At 45.1% G+C, this 16,946-nt stretch overlaps 1 protein-coding gene across 2 annotated transcripts in view; it reads right to left on the reverse strand.

The window, feature by feature from the left end:
- The window catches only part of PTPN14 (protein tyrosine phosphatase non-receptor type 14), a 153,323-nt gene extending 145,769 nt beyond the window's left edge, over positions 1-7,554 (reverse strand). The window contains exon 1 of one of the 2 annotated variants that reach the window (XM_081026396.1): positions 7,327-7,554. The gene's annotated coding sequence lies outside the window, so the exon portion shown is untranslated. Of the gene's footprint in view, positions 1-6,210; positions 6,671-7,326 lie in introns of those variants that run through there. The other variant, XM_081026393.1, reaches the window with a different exon arrangement.
- Positions 7,555-16,946: the final 9,392 nt, after the last annotated feature.

Below are 16,946 nucleotides of genomic sequence, written 5' to 3' on the forward strand. Positions count from 1 at the left end.
CAAGACAGTGATAATAATAGTACCTACTTCACAGGGTTGTTGAAAGATTTAATAAAATCATCTGACATGCTGGAAACAACTGGGCTAGAGTCCGTGTCAATAAACTCAAGACGTGGCTAGTGCTTACCAACCTCTGTAGAGGAAGGTGATTCTGATTCTGAGCTAAGTAAAACGTGAATGCTGCAGGGAGAAGCTTATAACTTAGCAGAGGAGACCGGGAGGCAAACATGTATAATACGGTGAGATGAAACTTACCAGTGTAGGCAAGTGCCATGGAACTATAAAGAAAGGAATGCTAACTGGAGATGGGAAGGAGTGTCAGAGAAGGTGAACCTTTAGCTGACCAGGCAGGGGCTAAACAGGCAGCAGGCAGGAGAGGTCACAGTGGGTGGAATGTAACAAAGGGGAGGGGAATTAAACACCACCAAGTGCTAAGAGGGAGAGGGGGAAAAAGAGAGAGGGGGAGAGGGAATCACAGGAGAATGGGAAGGTGTCGGGATAAAGAAACTGTATCACAGAGGTAACAAGAAGCAAAAGAGGAATTTAAGTAGTGTAAAGACAGATTTGTATTTTTTAAAAACTCGTTGAAAGTAGATGAAGAACATATTTTAAAAAAACAGGCTTTGAACCTCATGAACAATCCCAAGAGACAGTGGAGATGGAGGGAAGGGAGCAAACTAAAGATATTTTAGGGATGAAAACTCAAAGGATCTAAGGACCGATTGGGTTTGTTATTGGTGTCTGAGGGTAGTGGTGGGGGGCAGGGGGTGGGTTGCAAAGAAAGAGTGACATGAAGAGAACTCCAAGTGTCTGGCTTCAGCAGCTAACGCAATTGATGTTAGTGTCACTAACAACACAGGAAACACAGAAGCAGCAGAGTAGAGGCAAGAAACTAGGGAGTCCAATTTAGACACATAGAATTTGCCAAGTATATCCAATATCCAGATGGATGGAAGTACCAGATAAACCAAACTGTTTGGAACCACGTGGAGGGGTCTGGATTGGAGATGATAGACAAGCAGATCCACTAACATGGAAACATCCAATTCATGCTCTCCAGGGGCTGGGGTGGGGATGAGTGGCCATTCAGTGATTCCCAGCTTCTCCGGAGCTCTACAACAACCAGGTACAGAATCGTTCAAAGCAACGCAGTGAAAAACTTAAGTGACTACATACCAAGCCTGAGGACAGGGGTGGATGGACCAAAACAAGAGGTCAAGGGCCAGCACTATTAGCATCACCTGGGAGTTCCAAATTCTCAGGCCCCACCCCAGACCTGCTAAATCAGAAGCTGTGGTGGGCCTGGGGAAAAGCAGTCTGTGTTCTTACAAGCCCTACAGGTCATTCTGATGCTCCCTGGCGTTGGAGGCCTGTAGCCTTAGCTAATGTCCCAATTACTTGAGGGGAACAGAGTGTGAAAGAAAGACATCCAGGAAGAAGTATGTCCCAAGACTTGAGGAAATGAAGTGTTAGTAAAGGACACACTTTGCACAATGATAAGCATTAGGAACTTTTGCTAACTTTCAACAATTAGTGACTTTTCTCTGGGAGCTACAAACTTGCGAGGTACAAGAGATCAAGTCAGTGGCGTACAGGGTAAAGCTTCCTAACTTCGGAATATCGTTTAGTACTCAAACCTCAAGCATCACGAATGTAAAGGGGATATTCTGCCTCTCAGAGGATGCCTCAGCACCAGCCGCTCCCTTTCTCATTTTCTCCCCAGACACCTCCCTGTTGACCAACATCAAGCATTTATGGGATGGCCTCCTAGAGTTACAGGACACGCAATAGGCCTCTGGGTCAAGCTCATTGACCAGACTCAAGATGAAACCCTTGAGCTGGGCCTAATTTAGTCCCCTAAGGAACTAAGCTAGATCACCCACGTATCACATTTTACACACAAGATTGATCTAAGAATGGCCACAATGTGTTTTTTCCAATAGCAAAGACCATGAAGCAAGTCAAACAAAAGACTGCTGGGAGAGCAAAACAAAACCATGCCAAGGAATATAGAACCAACAGGGAAAAGGGCAAGGAAATTAAAACAATGTTAATATGCCATTTATAATCCAACTTAGACACATAAGCACCCCTATTCCACAAGAAGGTACTTAATCACCATTACCGTTTTTATCATCAGCAACTCTAATTCTTACCCACAAGCATTGCATCATATCCTTTCATTCAGAATTATAAATAATTCAGAGGTTATTTATTTTCACAAGCAGCATGTATGCAACGTATGGCAAAGGCGTGGCTGGTCTGGACATCATGGCTTTCCTTTCCCTTCCCATTGCAAACATCCCACCCAGACCTGCACTTTTCCTAGGCTTTCTCTCCATGACCTCTCAAAGGGACACCTTCATGATCTGGCCAGCATGCAAACTGCGTGGAGGATTTAACGAATTTTCGGCTATTTTCGACAATCCACTGTGTTTCAAGAACACAAACTACACACCTGCCCTACTGATATTTTCTGAGTGGTTCCTTTCTTCTGACATCCCCTCCTCCTGGGAGGATGATATGTAGATCAAGGAGTTGATGTTTGTCAAATACTTTGGGCTTCTCAGATGAAAGACAACATTCAAGTTCAAGGGACCTGAGGCTGGCATTCCACTAGAGGGGTTGAAGTTGACTCTATATTTGGGCTTCAAAGAAGGAAATCGAGGTTGCAAAGACCTTCGTTCGTAAAGATCAGCTTTCTATTGCCCTCTTGCTACTCGATAAAGGCAGGCAGCTTTATTCGAACTTCCTTTAATTAACTGTATTTCAACCTTAGAATTACCAAGGTCTTTATAGTAGCACGGGACCCTTGTTATAGTAAGTAGTACACAGACAAAAGGACCCTTTTCTCAACCCTTCTCTAAGCAGCTTTCCCTCTTCAAGCTTCCCTACTGCCTAGTCCTACAACTCTCAACCTCCTCCTCCTATAGGATGAGCCACATGACAGCTGCCAGTCAACACGTTTGCTCTGAGCCAACAGACCAAAAAAAAAAGAAAAGAAAAGAAAAAGTCAAAGACAAAGCTTTATGTGTATATTGGCACACATGTGAATTCAGGCTGCTTGGAGGGAAATGACACCAAGAACACATTCATGCCCACAGAGAACTCCTAGAACACATAAACAGCCATGTTAATTCAACACCTGCTCTGTGCAAAGCTCTATGTTAAGAGGGGGACATACAGCATTACATGGAATTCTCCAAAAATATTCTGCCACGTTAGATACCACTGGCCCCAACGTGTACATGAAAAGAATTGAGACTCTCAAGCGCTGTGAGACTCGTCCGACATCACACAGCTAAAAAAGGGCAGACATGGAATTGAAACCTAGGTATATTTCAAACTCTCACCTACTCAACACACTGATAGCTGGGAAAGCTACAGAACCTGCACACCCCAACTCTATGGACCACTCAATAAGCCCTCCCTGGGGCTCAGACAGGGGAAAGGTAAATAATGCGTCAGAAGGGATCACAAAGTCTTATTTTAGACATTAATTTTAACCTCCTTTTTACCAAAACTTGTTTGTTTCCCCTTGTTCTTTTTTAATCAGCGCAAACAGCAATAATTTAATTGGTTAATTAAGTATTTCATCTTATCTCTCTTCCCCCTGCATTATCTTTAACAAAGAGTGTAACACTGTTCTGAGGTTTCGAGTGAGTTCGAAAAAGACACAGCGCTTGGTGACTATCTCAGTTCAAATGCAGGACAGGGGGTGAAAAAGGACAAGGATATGGAACCCAGGTGGGCTACCATGTGCAATGACACAGTTTATGTTTGCTTCCCACTTTAAGAGCAAAAAAAAAACCTATCAGCCCTTAAACTACTTGGGGAAAATTCCTCATAGTTTTTGACCTCTGGCCATCCCTTCAGGACAAGTAAGAACTCTCCTAAAAAAAAAACCTGATTTTTCTCTGAATTCGTTAGGTTCTTCCACATTAAAACAGTCTAACTGTTCTTTCCAAGACAGCCGTCCATGCCACACAGTAGGCACAAACTTGAATAACTAAGGTGTGAATAATAGCTGTGTTTAAGCAAACGGATGGAAGCTGGGAAGTGGTGGGATTAGTGAGAAAGAGCTTCTCCTTCAACCATTTCTCTCATGCGGGTCCTATGCCTTCAGGAAACCTCTTGTCCGGGGGCTGTTCCTGAGATAAGGTATTTGTGGAGGGGCTTGGATCAACACTCAAAATTGTAGGGAGTCAGTGTGCTCTTCCCACCCTGATGTACTGGCCTGAGGTCACCGAAAGCTGGACTTCTGCCACCTCAGCCAGGACTCAGCCGCTGTGAAAAATACTACACCACCACTTCAGCCCAGTGCAGAGGCACCCTTGAAAGGCAAACCACGCAGAGAATGCTACTTGCACTAGAAGGAATTTTTCTACACAGGATCTGCTGAGTCCTGGCCCATCCCAACCTGCTAGAAGATATCCTGTGTTTATAAAGTTTCAGAGGAAGGCAAATTAGTCCTCACAACTGTACTGAAGCAATAATGACTTTTAAAAGTAGAGCGTACTCTAACAAACACAGGGACACATACATAAACTTATTCTGCACATCATGGCACCCATTCAGATCGGGCAAAAGGGCACAGCTCCCACACACTAAGGCTATCATTGCTATAACACAAGCTTTTAACACCACCACCCAGAGATAAGGTAACCTTAATACATTATCACCATCACCAATGGCAGTCGAGCATCTCTTTAAAAGAGAATCAATACCATTTAATAAAACCAGGCTTAGGCCAATTAGTGTCAATTAAAATTTAGAGGGTAGCACTGCTGCTGCTACTTGTAGAAACAGCCATCAGGCATGGAGGTATGTCCAAAAGGAGACAGTGCTCCTCTGGACGATATCTGGTTCTCATATGTGGGTAACATGTTCCCAGTCTCATTTCTGATATATTTTTTTAAAAAATGCTGTCTACTGTACCAACCTGGTCATACATCCCCCTCCGGCCCCCATATAGATATGACCTTTTGGTATGCGTTGTTTTGGATGACTTTTACTTTACACAAGCTGTTTCCTCTATCTGCAATGCTCTCTCCATATCACTCACTCCTCCAGGTGAGCTCAGGGCACACCTCATCCCCTCACCTTCAGGACCAAGCTTTCCCAGGCTGTCCCAACACTGCAGTTCCCAATCAGCCTGTGGGTTTCCCTCCAAGAGGCTACAGTCAGATCTTCTGGTAGCACCTTTCTCTCCCCTGTTCCTAGCCCAAAGTAGAAGCTCAATAGTACGTCTGTTGAATGAATGGGGGAACTAATCCATTTTAAGAAATTAACACATTGGTGAGAACCCTCTAACGGTGTTCGCGGCAGCCTGCAGTTTGTAGACTCCTCACCTTCACAAAGAGCCTGCGACAGCCAGTTCCTAGACAAACCCCATAGTCTCCTTAAGTTGTAGGTAGGTTGGGGGTGGCGGTGACAGGAACCGAAGGAAGTGGAAGGGAAACGGACGCAGGGGCAGCGCTACCTCACCGCTCCCTGAAAAAGGTGGAAAGCCCACTTACAAGTATTCAAATCCCAGATTTAGGGGTCATGCCAGGGAGAAAGGGGAGGAGCGTATTACCAACACCCTCGGAACTTGTTAAGACGCAGAACCTTGCAAGTTGGAGGTGGAGACCTGCTCTGAAATTATGTGGTCACAGATTTTCCCTATGAGCCAGTCCAACCACCCAAGTAAGGGCCAAGAAGCAGAGGAGTTTGGTGGCACCGCTGGGGCCTCGTGCGGGGGGGGGGGCATTAAAAACTCCTCTCTCTGCTCAGATCCTGTCCGGGGGGCAGGGGGGCGGAGGAGGGTTGGGGAGCAGCGTCCCTCTCCCGCTTGAGCAACGGCAATGTCGTTTTCTTTCATCCTCCTTTCCCCAACCCCTGGGTATCTCCAGCTGCCCCTTCTAGGCCGTCTCAGGTGCCCAAAACGCAGAAGGCAATGAAGAGGAGGGGGCGAGGGTGTGGGTTCAACCACAAACTCTCCAGACAGCGCTCACTTTCCACCTAACTCCCCGGACGAGCCGTGCGCCTCACCGCGGGCGGCACCCCCCGCGACAGAAAACTCCCGCGGCCCGGCCAGCTCGCGCCCTCGCTGCCCAGTCCGCGTCCCGGGCCGCCGATCCCAAGTTGGCGTTGCCAGCCTTTGCCCAAATCATCGGCCAGGCGGCCCCCAACCTCGGGCCCGACTCCTGCGCCCCAGACGGCGTTTACCTGCTTACATGGCCCGGTCGGTGCCCCGGAGTTCCGCACGGAAAGGCTGTCCCCCGCCGCGGCGGCAGAGCCCCAATTCCCCAAAGAATTGATTCCAGTGGCTGGCGGAGGAGGGGCGGAGGGTAGGAGCCCGAGGAGGCGAAAGGGGAGGGAGGTTTCCGCTGCGATCCCGGCGCGAGAGGCAGCGCCGCACCGCACGGAGCCGGAGAAAAAGGACAGCCACCTAAGCCCGGGGCTGTCCCGCGGGAGGGGGCCGCGGAGAGGAGGCCGGGCAGGAGGGCTGAGCTGGCAGGGGAAGGACCGCCAGCCGCCACTTTGTGTCCGCCGCTCCCGGGGGACCTGAGCCGGGAGGACGCGCGGCTGGGCGAGCAGGAGCGCAGCAACCTGCCCCCTGCCTGCGCCCGCTGAGCCCGCTCGGGAAGGAAAAGTTGGGAAGAACTTTTACGGGCCGGGAAAACCCGAGCGGCAGGAAACGCCAGCAGCAGGGAGAGGAGGGAGGAAGGGGCCGTGCGAGTGGGAGGGGACGGAGCAGGCGCCGGCGGCCGCGGTTCCCCCACCCCCGGGCCCGGCTCCGCGGCGCTGGGGGCCGGGAGGCGGAGGGAGCGCGGGGCGCGCGGCCGGGGGCGGGAGGAATGCGGCCGGGAGGGCGCGCGCGGGGCGGGGGCGCGCCTGTGCGGGGGCGCGCGCGGGGAGCGCGGAAACGTGGAGCCAGGGCTCCCGAGCTGAAGGCGCGCGGCTCCGGGGGACGTCACAGCGCTGGAATCCGAGGAATGTCGGGCTGCAGGAGCTCCTTCTGCAGGCCCGGGAGAAGTCGCGCACTTTTAACGTGGTAGGTTTGGAAAACATTTTAAAAGGGTGGGGGCTGAGGACGCAGGACAGGATAAACTCCCTGGAGTAAGAGGCGCAGGAGTGAAGGAAAAGCGACCACAGCCATTTCGACCTCGTGCGGCTCCCGGCGGGAGCGAAAAGCGGGAAGACGGAAAATTCCCACCGAGACCTCGGAAAACTGCAGGGCTGGGGCAGCGGCAACCATTTACCCCCTCCGTCCTGGACCGACCACAGTCCATCCTACATTGGGGAGCCCTCCAAGCAGGACGTCCTGATGCAGCCACTTACACAGGGGAAGGAGACCAGCGGAGAGGAAGGTGGTTTCACCCAGCAGGCAATGTCAGAGTTCTCTCTCCAGGACACCTGGAATCTCAGGTTACTGGACGTGGAGTCTTAATCCACCCCACCCCCACACACCCCCGCTCATGGAATCGCAAAAGCAGTTTATGCATGCTGGGAGTTGGAATATGTCGTTTTCCCGGTTCTTTCCATGCCACAGACTCGCCCCACCCTGCCAGGGTAGGCACTGGGAGGGAACTTCCTTAGCACTTTCGGAGGTGGAGTTAATGAGACGCAGCTGGTATGATGGAAAAAGCACCAAGCTTGGAGAGGGAACCTGGGTTTTAGGCCCTGCCCTGCTGGTAACCGATTGGATGACTGAGTATTCCAGCCCCTGAAAGCCTTGGCTTCTGTAGCAGTAAAATTAAAGGGTTTGCCTTCATTTCTGTGGTCTTTTGCATTACTGAAAACATGCCTTAGAGTCTGGTATCTTGGTAGGACTGAAGCCCAGTCCTTTCAGCCTTTCTTAGGATCCTTGAAGTCATTGTCACAGAAGATACTGTTCCAAATTACTTAAGTGTCCCACAACTCTTACAAAAATCCTGGGCCTCTTGGGGAAGAGAATGGGAAACCTAAAAGCAAAGCCTCTTGTACCCATCATATGAGAATTTGTGGTGACTCACTGCTTTGAGCATTTGCCAGTCTCCAGAACTATAAGAAGTAGAGAAGACCCGAAAGGGATAGAAGGGAAAGTATGAAGGAAATGAAGATCTGTTTCTCAACCTTTCAAGGAACTAGCTAGATATCTTCAATGTGGACTTGCTGGAATTCCAAAGAAAATTAGGGAGTGCTTTACTGTGGTCCAGGAAGTGTGGAAAGCATTTTGTGCTCCTGTGTTATTATATATTATCCCCATTTCCTAGATAAGGAAAGTGAGGATGAAGAAATTGCCTATCTCACCAAGGGTCACACAGCTAGTGAAATAGGATAATGGAGCCTAATCTGTCTGGCCCAAAAATCCAAGCTACTTAGCTCTTCAAAATTTGACCGAATCAACATTAAGATTAAAGATACGGAAATACCTTCAAGATCTCCAGGCAGGTAAAACCCAACTTTTCATTTCCGACCCCCCTTCATCCCCCCCCCCAGATAAGAGGTCTCTTGGGGTCTTAGAGAAAAGGCAGTAGCATTTGTGTATTGTTCTAAAATCACTGTGATACCAAACTCCCAACAAAGCGTGGTAAGACAAGTGTGGTGTAGAAGAATGAGCAAAGCATTTTCATAGAGACACGACTTCTGGTTGTGCCTCTGACCAGCGGTGTGACCCTGAGCAAGCCACTTCACCTCTAGGCCTGAGTTTATGTCTTAAGTGGAGTGTGACATGAGGTTCAGAGTTAAGTTGAATTAGTTTATCTCTGGAGTCTTTTCCAGGTCTGAGCTTGGATGAATGTGTACTCCTCCAGGCACGTGGCATGCCTGTGGAGGAAGCTAAGTGATAAAGCCACGATGTTTTAGTGAAAGAACTGTTTTCACACTGCCTTCAGAATCAAAAATGAATGTTGGGATTGTTGCTGAGCATTCCATGGGGGGGAAAAGCTAAGGTTTAGTACTAACCCTGTGGACTCATTTTTAATTTAAAGAATTTTACTTCTAAACATTAAAAAACACACTGTGAATTTAAAAGTCCATAAAGTACATCTGACTAGCCACACTTCTCTTTCTTTAGACGAGATCACAGAAAGGCAATGCAAGTAAGAATATTTTTCATTTTTATTTTTTTAATTAAAAAATTGTTTTTCAATTACAGTTGGCCTTCTGTATTATATTAGTTTCAGGTGAAGAATCGTTTTTAAATAGAAAGTCCAACTTGAAGTGAAAAAAGTCATTCTCTGAGTAAATATGTAAACGCTAGTCACAAGCTTCTTTCAAAAAAGCAAAAAACGGGGGCGGCTGGATGGCTCAGTTGGTTAGAGTGCAAGCTCTGAACAACAGGGTTGCAGGTTCGGTTCCCACATGGGCCAATGAGCTGCGCCCTCCACAACTAGATTGAAGGACAACTACTTGGAGCTGATGGGCCCTGGAGAAACACAGTGTTCCCCAATATTCCCCAATAAAATTTTTTAAAAAATTTAAAAAAAAAAAAAGCAAAAAACCCATTTCCTATACTCATGTCTTCTTAATAAGCATCGCACTGAGCAGGAGCTTGGCCCCAAACACATCACTGCACATTTGCTTTAAAGCGTTGTAGTTTTAGGAACTTGTCAATCTTAAATATCCTCCAAAATATTTCAGCTTGTTCTAAGCCTGATTCAAACTACAAATCCAGGCAGAATCTCATGGGCCTCCATGATTCCTCCTACCTCCAATGTGTGCCTCGCATGAATTTATACCCTCAAAATATTGAAATCACTGAAAGCAACACAAAACAAGTTCCCTCAATCGAAGCAAACTGGAAAGTAAGCAAGCTTTCTTAGGAAAACTGATGATCTCTAGGGACCTTCTACAAATTTTTAAGTTACATTTATTAATAATAATAATTTTTTTGTTTTGTCCTCAGCCTAATTCCAATTCCTAAAAGGATATTTGGCAGTTTACTCCTAGAAGGATGTTTGGCAGTAATGGAGGGAAGGAAAATGGGGTTTTGTGGGTTTTTTTGACTTTTTATTTTATTTATGTTTTCTTTTTTTATTATTAGTTTCAGGTGTATAAAACAATGTCATAGACATTTCACCCCTCACAAAGTGATGATAACCCTCTCCCTCAATCTATTGCCCCTCTGACATCGTATATAGCTGTTACAATTCCATTGACTCTATTCCCTATGCTGTACTCCATATCCGGTGACTATATATATATATATACATATATATATATATATGTGTATTAAATTATAGTTGACATACAGTATTATTCAGCTTCAGGTGTACAGCGCAGTGGTCAGGCAATGGGCACTTTTTTCAAAATACACATCCTCTCTGGGTCCCCAGCACCCATGTCTTATTCATCTTAATTTTCTGGGTCTACAGTAGAGACTTGGGTTGGTATATATACCAGGGTGCCAAAAAAATGTATACACATGACTTGTATTCATGTTTTGTTATTGGTATATATTGAGTATTACAATTTTAATACAGTTTTTTCCTTTCTTAAAATATGTATACATTTTTTCGCACTCCGTGTGTGTGTATGTATGTATATATATATATTAGACAGTATTTTATTGCGATATAATTTACGTTTGATAAAAAGCACAAATCTTAATTGTACATACAACTTGATGACTTTTTCATATGGATACATGCATGTGGCTGCCACCAAGATCAAGATATAGAAATCCATCACCACGAAAATTTCCCTTGTGTGATTTCTCAGTATCACTTCTCCAGGCTGCTTCTACCACCGTAGAGTAGTTTTGCTACTTCTCAAACTTCATATAAATGGAATTACAATGTGTGTGTGTGTGTGTGTGTGTGTACTTGTCACAATTTGCTTATTCATTCTCCCATTGATATATTGGGCAGCTACCGTTTGAAAGCATTTCCCGAGTAATTCTGTTACACCTGGCCCCCTTCAATTCAGAACCACTGACTTACAGCAAAAATATAATATATATTTTTATAAAATAAACCTATATTATTGACATCTCAAAAAATATTAGGTGACAGAGAAAAGGAAATGAAGAGAACATTTTAGAACAACCAAAGTTAAGAGTAACGGTAGTATACATTCAGAGCTTCTTATCAATAAAAACAATGGAGGCAATTGACTGGAATGTGAACTCATTGTCATCTAGTGGGGTTTTTAAAAAGCTATATGATGATGTGGCCCTGTCATGTACAGCCCCACACAGTGCACACACCGCTCCAGGAGTTAAATGGTCCACAGTGTGAATGTTATCCCCAGAGTTGCACAGTGTGGTATCTGTGATAATATAATTTCTCCCTTTAGAGAGAACTTCACGGTATCTGCTTAGGGAGAATCATTACTGACCCAGAAAACTGAGCCCTTCTTCCTTCCAGGTTGCATCTTGGAGGCTTTTCAGTTTGGGGAAGAGAAGAGGCCCGACCTTGTTCCAGGTTGACTAAGCCAAGAAGTCACACTACTCTCAACTATTGGTAAAATGATAGATGAGTTTTATGGAGGCATAGATAGGATGTAAGTGCAAAATGTTTATTTGTGTTTGCTCTCCAGTCTCTTGGAGGTCTGCTATACCTGCACCCCTTTTATGGCACACACTGTCTCCATTTCATCATCTTTCCTAATATCTCAATTCCCTTATTCCTGATGCCCTCTCATCACTAGCCACCAAGCCTTCTGGTCATTACCTCTCCAATTCATTTCTCTTACCTTTATCCTCCTCTCAAGAAAAGGCTTCCTGCCTTTCAAAGGGACCTGAGTCAGAGGAGAGAGGGCCTCCAAATCCATGCCTGCCAATCTAGGCCACAAGTGAATTATTTCATTGTTACTTCCGTCTGGAAAGAATGTCAAAGATTTTTTTAGGTTGTATTTTTTCAAGTAGGGAGGAGAAAGATGAATCTGTTTTAAGACATTGTGCCAACAACCATGGCAACTGCGGTGACCAACTGCTTTTCTCCCTCTGGGTGAGGGCACCATGGCAATGATATCAGAGTGAGGTATGTCAGGCAGACTCGAGGCATTTCACGAGTTTTTCCAATGACAAAGTACAAGATTCAGCCAATTATTCACTCTAAAAATTCCATACAACAGCAATATATATTAATCAAGTACACTCTGGAAAGGATAATTCACACACATTGGTACTTTCAGCACAATGTAAAAGAAATAAAACTTAGGCACTACTAAGTGCCTTATCAGTTTCAATCTATTCATTGTAATTCTCTACTAATTTCAACTCAGGTCTCAGACTTTGAATCATGTCTTAAATGTATAAGCTTCCTGATCATATTCATCTGGCTCATCTTGTTGTCTCCCCCAAACACACACACACACACACACACACACACACACACAACAGCCCCAACCTTGCCTTCCAGCTTTTCCAGGGCTTGATGGGAACACACAATTTACCTCCCTACACACTCGCCTGTGCAAAGACATCCAATATCCTCTGTGGGTCACACAGCCAATGAAGAGTCCACCTACCCCTTCTGCTGGAAACCATCTATTATCCAGAAAAGGCATTACTACTCTTGAAATCTTTTTTAAAAAGAAAAGACTTTATTGGGGAAAGTAAACAGGACTTTATTGGGGAACAGTGTGTCCTTCCAGGACTTTTCTAAGTCAAGTTGTCTTTTCAATCTTAGTTTTGGAGGGTGAAGCTCAGCTCCAGTTCCAGTTGCTGTTGTTAGTTGCAGGGGGCGCAGCCCACCATTCCTTGTGGGAGTCGAGGAGTGGAACTGGCAACCTTGTGGTTGAGAGCTGGCACTCCAGCCAACTGAGCCATCTGGCCACCTGGAGCTGATCGGCAGCTCATAGACTGCAGTCTAGTAGTGGAGGACGCAGTTCACTGGCCCATGTGGGAATCGAACCGGCAGCCCCATTGCCCAGAGTTCACGTTCAAACCAACTGAGCCACCCGTCCTCCCCTTGAAATCTTTTCTTGAGGGCTTCTTCATTTTGATTTCAACACTTTTAGATTTTGTAATGGAATAGTCACTAAAAAAACACTCTCCACAGTCATTTACTTATGGTTGTCAAACATAATCTAATGTTGGGTGTAACATCTGGTAAGCAGCGCCAATCATCTTAGCACAAATTCCTTCAGTTTACAAGGAAAAAAACCCCACTTCAAGCTGTTCAAGTGAAAAAGGAATATATTGGCAGGATACTAGAACATGTCATGGAACCCACGAGAAGTATGGGACCAGAGAACCAAGGGGATCCTCTGCTTTTCTCCCTCTGGCTGGGAATACCATCCTCTACTTGTGCTCTAGGTTTAGTAGCTACGTGACCCCGGACAGAGTTCTAAAGCTCTCACACCTGAATTTCCTTACCTGTAATAAGGGGAATGATGAACATATCTACCTTATAGGGTTATAGTAATGATCACATGAGTCAATGTGTGAAAAACCCTTAGAACAGTACCTACTACACACTGAGCCCTCAATGTTACCTATTTGTATCGTCAACCTCATTCTGTCTCTCCAGACTGGATTTCTCTCCTTCAGCAGGAACTGAATTTCAAATCCAAATTCCCAAGAGAAAGAATATGGCTTGAGTTATCAGTCTGGGGTCTTGGAGAAGGAACAAGCTACTGTGTCTGAGCTAACCCTATGGGTGGGAAGGGCAGTTCCCAGAAGGGAGTGAGTGGCCCAGGGGAGCATCTGAAACCACACCAATAGGGAAGGGAGAAAGATTTTTACCAAAGTGAAGTCTTGGGGAATCCCTCTGTTCACTCTATAACTGTTTATATGATCTATGCAAAGATGGCTTTTCATGTGTAGAAAAGAAAGTTACCCACTTGGGAGGTGAGGGACACTGGGATGAGGTAAGGGAACCAATAACCACTGAGCGCTTCCAATGCTCTAGGAACAAGACTGGGTCCTGTATATACATAATTGGAAGTAATCCTTGTGACAGTGTTAAGTGTTGTGGACTGAACTGTGTCCCTCCAAAATTTATGTGTTAAAGTCCTAATATGGCTATATTTAGAGATAAGGCCTTTGCAGAGATAATTAAGGTTAAATGAGGTGATAAGAGGGGGACTCTAATCCAATAGGACTGGTGTCCTTATAAGAAGAAGAAGAGGGTGGCCGGTTAGCTCAGTTGGTTAGAGTGTGGTGCTCTTAACAACAAGGTGCCAGTTTGATCCCTGCATGGGCCACTGTGAGCTGCGCCCTTCACAACTAAATTGAAACAACTACCTGACTTGGAGCTGATGGGTTCTGGAAAAACACACTTAAATAAATAAAAGGCTTTTTTTTTTTTTAATTTTGTTTTAAAAAAGAGGAAGAGACACTAGAGCTCTTTCTTTCCACAGAGAAAAGGCCATGTGAGGACATAGCATGAAGGAGGGCATCACAAGCCAAGGAGAGAGGTCTCAGCAGAAACTAATGCTGACAGCACCTTAATCTTGGACATCCAGCCTTTAGAACTATGAGACAATAAATAGGTGTTGTTTAATTCACACAGTCTGTAGTATTTTATTACAGCAACCAGAACAGACTGATATGTTGAGGTTAGTAGTATTTATTGTTGTTTACGAGAGAAATACACTGAGACCTAAGTATGTTGTACTTAGACATGTATGATGATATTAAGTACCTAAGTAAATGGTAAAACCAAGACTCAAACCTGGGCCTTCTTTTTTTAACTTATTTAACTTTATTTTTTAACTTTTTAAAACTTATTTTAAGTGTGTTTTTTTAGGACCCATCAACTCCAAGTCAAGTAGTTGTTTTAATCTAGTTGGGGAGGGCACAGCTCACAGTGGCCCATGCAGGGATCGAACCAGCAACCTTATTGTTAAGAGCACAGCGCTCTAATCAACTGAGCTAACCCGCCACCCCTTGAAGAACTTTAATACCTTGTTATTAGCTCCCAAAATTCCTGGGTCAACATCCTCACCTTTTAGCTTTGTGAAGTCCAAGAAGTGGCAAGTTGGGTCCATGGTTCTTCTAGCAATACAGGAGGTAGCTTTTGATTGGCATGAAGTTACACTTTTCTGGGAGTGTGGAGTCGTTTCTATTCATGACATCAATTTCAAAAGGTCAGAAATACCCTAATTTCTAAGAATAGTTAGTTATGAATCATGCATGAACTGAGCTAAACTATTCTTCATCCTGTTTTTATCCCTACCTAGGCCAGCTCTTAGGAAGGTACACAGCTCTAGAATTTACCGTGGCTGGCCAAAGAGCCATCAACACCTTCATGGAGTTCCATGAGGGCAGGTAAATGATAGCTGTAATTATCCCCATCTAATCTCCAAAATATCTGCCTGTTGCCATTTTGTGGCATGATAGTGGGAACAGGTGCCAGGTTGCTAAGAATAACTGTAATAGAGAAATTCTGAGTAGAATCTTAAAATCATTGTTCATAGAAAATTAAGTATGGTTAGGCACCTTATTATAAGAAGTCAAGTCAGCCAGGACATTTCTGAGTTAAAAAAGTCAATAGAGTCCCCTCTTCATTGTATACATTTTTCAGTCCTTTCCCACCTCAGAAGAAAAATATTTGGAGCTAGGGTGTGTCTTTACCTTCTCATAATGAGGGTGTTCAGAATAAAGGGGCCAGTCCAGATATGGCCTTCCTTCTGATACTGTCTGTGTTTGCTAATATTTGTAGCTACACTAAACCTCTAAAATTATTATCTAAAACTACATGCAGCCTGAGAAAGCTGGGTTCCAATGTTATAGACTCTTCTTCTAGTAGTCCTAGGTGCCAAATTTAAATAGAGCCCCCCTAGGTGGCGATTCATTTGTTATGTTTTTCCCTCATCTCCTTAGTTCTGGGCTTATTTTTTAAATGTAATTTAAACACGTAGATGAAGTTGTCAACAAATAATAATACAAACTGGACTACCAAGTTTATAGACGTAAAAATTGGACAGCCTGCCAGACGGATTACAAATTTAAACATGACTGGAAAGTGAAAACAAGAACCGGGTGCATTCGATTCTCACATGGGCAGCTGTAGCCAGAACACCCCTCTGAAAAGTATGGGACATGAAAGGAATCTGTGATTAGCGACAAGGAACAACCTTTGTTGGGGGAGGGAAGGGTTGGTTCGTGTTTGGGATGCCTTTGTAAAGAACACGGACACCCCAGCCTGCAGTGGTGAGATAGGGTTACCCTCCGGTATGGGTAGCGCTGTGTAAGAGAGTCCAACAGCACTAAATCAAAACCTCCCCCAAGACGGGGCTGCTTCCTGGCCGCCTCCCCTGGACTGAGGGGTGACTCAGAGTGTGACTGGCTCTGGGACTTCAAACATTTCCGATTCATTCCCACGGACCTGGACAAGGGCAATTAGAGGACTGGTCTGGAATGACCACTGAGGATCGAAAGATACTTTCCGTGGCCAGCAGGGAAAGGCAGATTCCTCAGGAAGCTTAATTTTGAAGTGTCTTCGGCTACAATTAGGAGGCCAAGGTATCTTCGGTCATAGTAAATCTTAGGCGCTAGAAAATGTTTACGAACGTTAAGAAGGCATGTGCTGGCACTTCCATTACAGTCACCTCAGATTTCCTGGGATCGGCAAGGACAGAGTTTTCAAATAGTAACAGAGAAACTGAATATTTAGTGATAGATGAAAACCCAGGTGATCTGGCCACTATCTACCTTTTTGATCCAATTTGCAACTATTCTTCCCTGGGTCATTCTGCCCCTATCATACCGACATTCTTCCATTCCTTGAACATGACAAGTACTTTCCCACCCTAGGATTATTGCACATGTTCTCTACCAGGCACTCCATTTCCTGGCTTCATTCCTGGGGTAGACCTTTCCCAAATATCCTGCACCTCCTCACACCCAAATCTCTAGTCCTTTCCCCTCTTCTAAGTTCCTAGGTAGCACTCATGCCCCTTCACTTTATGTTATCTATTTATGTTTGTTTGTTCCTTTATTTTTGTGTGTTTATTGCCTTCCCCCCAGGAGCTCCATCACAGAGATTTTTGTCTGTTTTTTTCACCAGTGTGTTCTTCTGCCTGGT

Source organism: Rhinolophus hipposideros, assembly GCF_964194185.1.
Source record: "Rhinolophus hipposideros genome assembly, chromosome: 19".
In the NCBI taxonomy this organism is placed as follows: Eukaryota; Metazoa; Chordata; class Mammalia; order Chiroptera; family Rhinolophidae; genus Rhinolophus; species Rhinolophus hipposideros.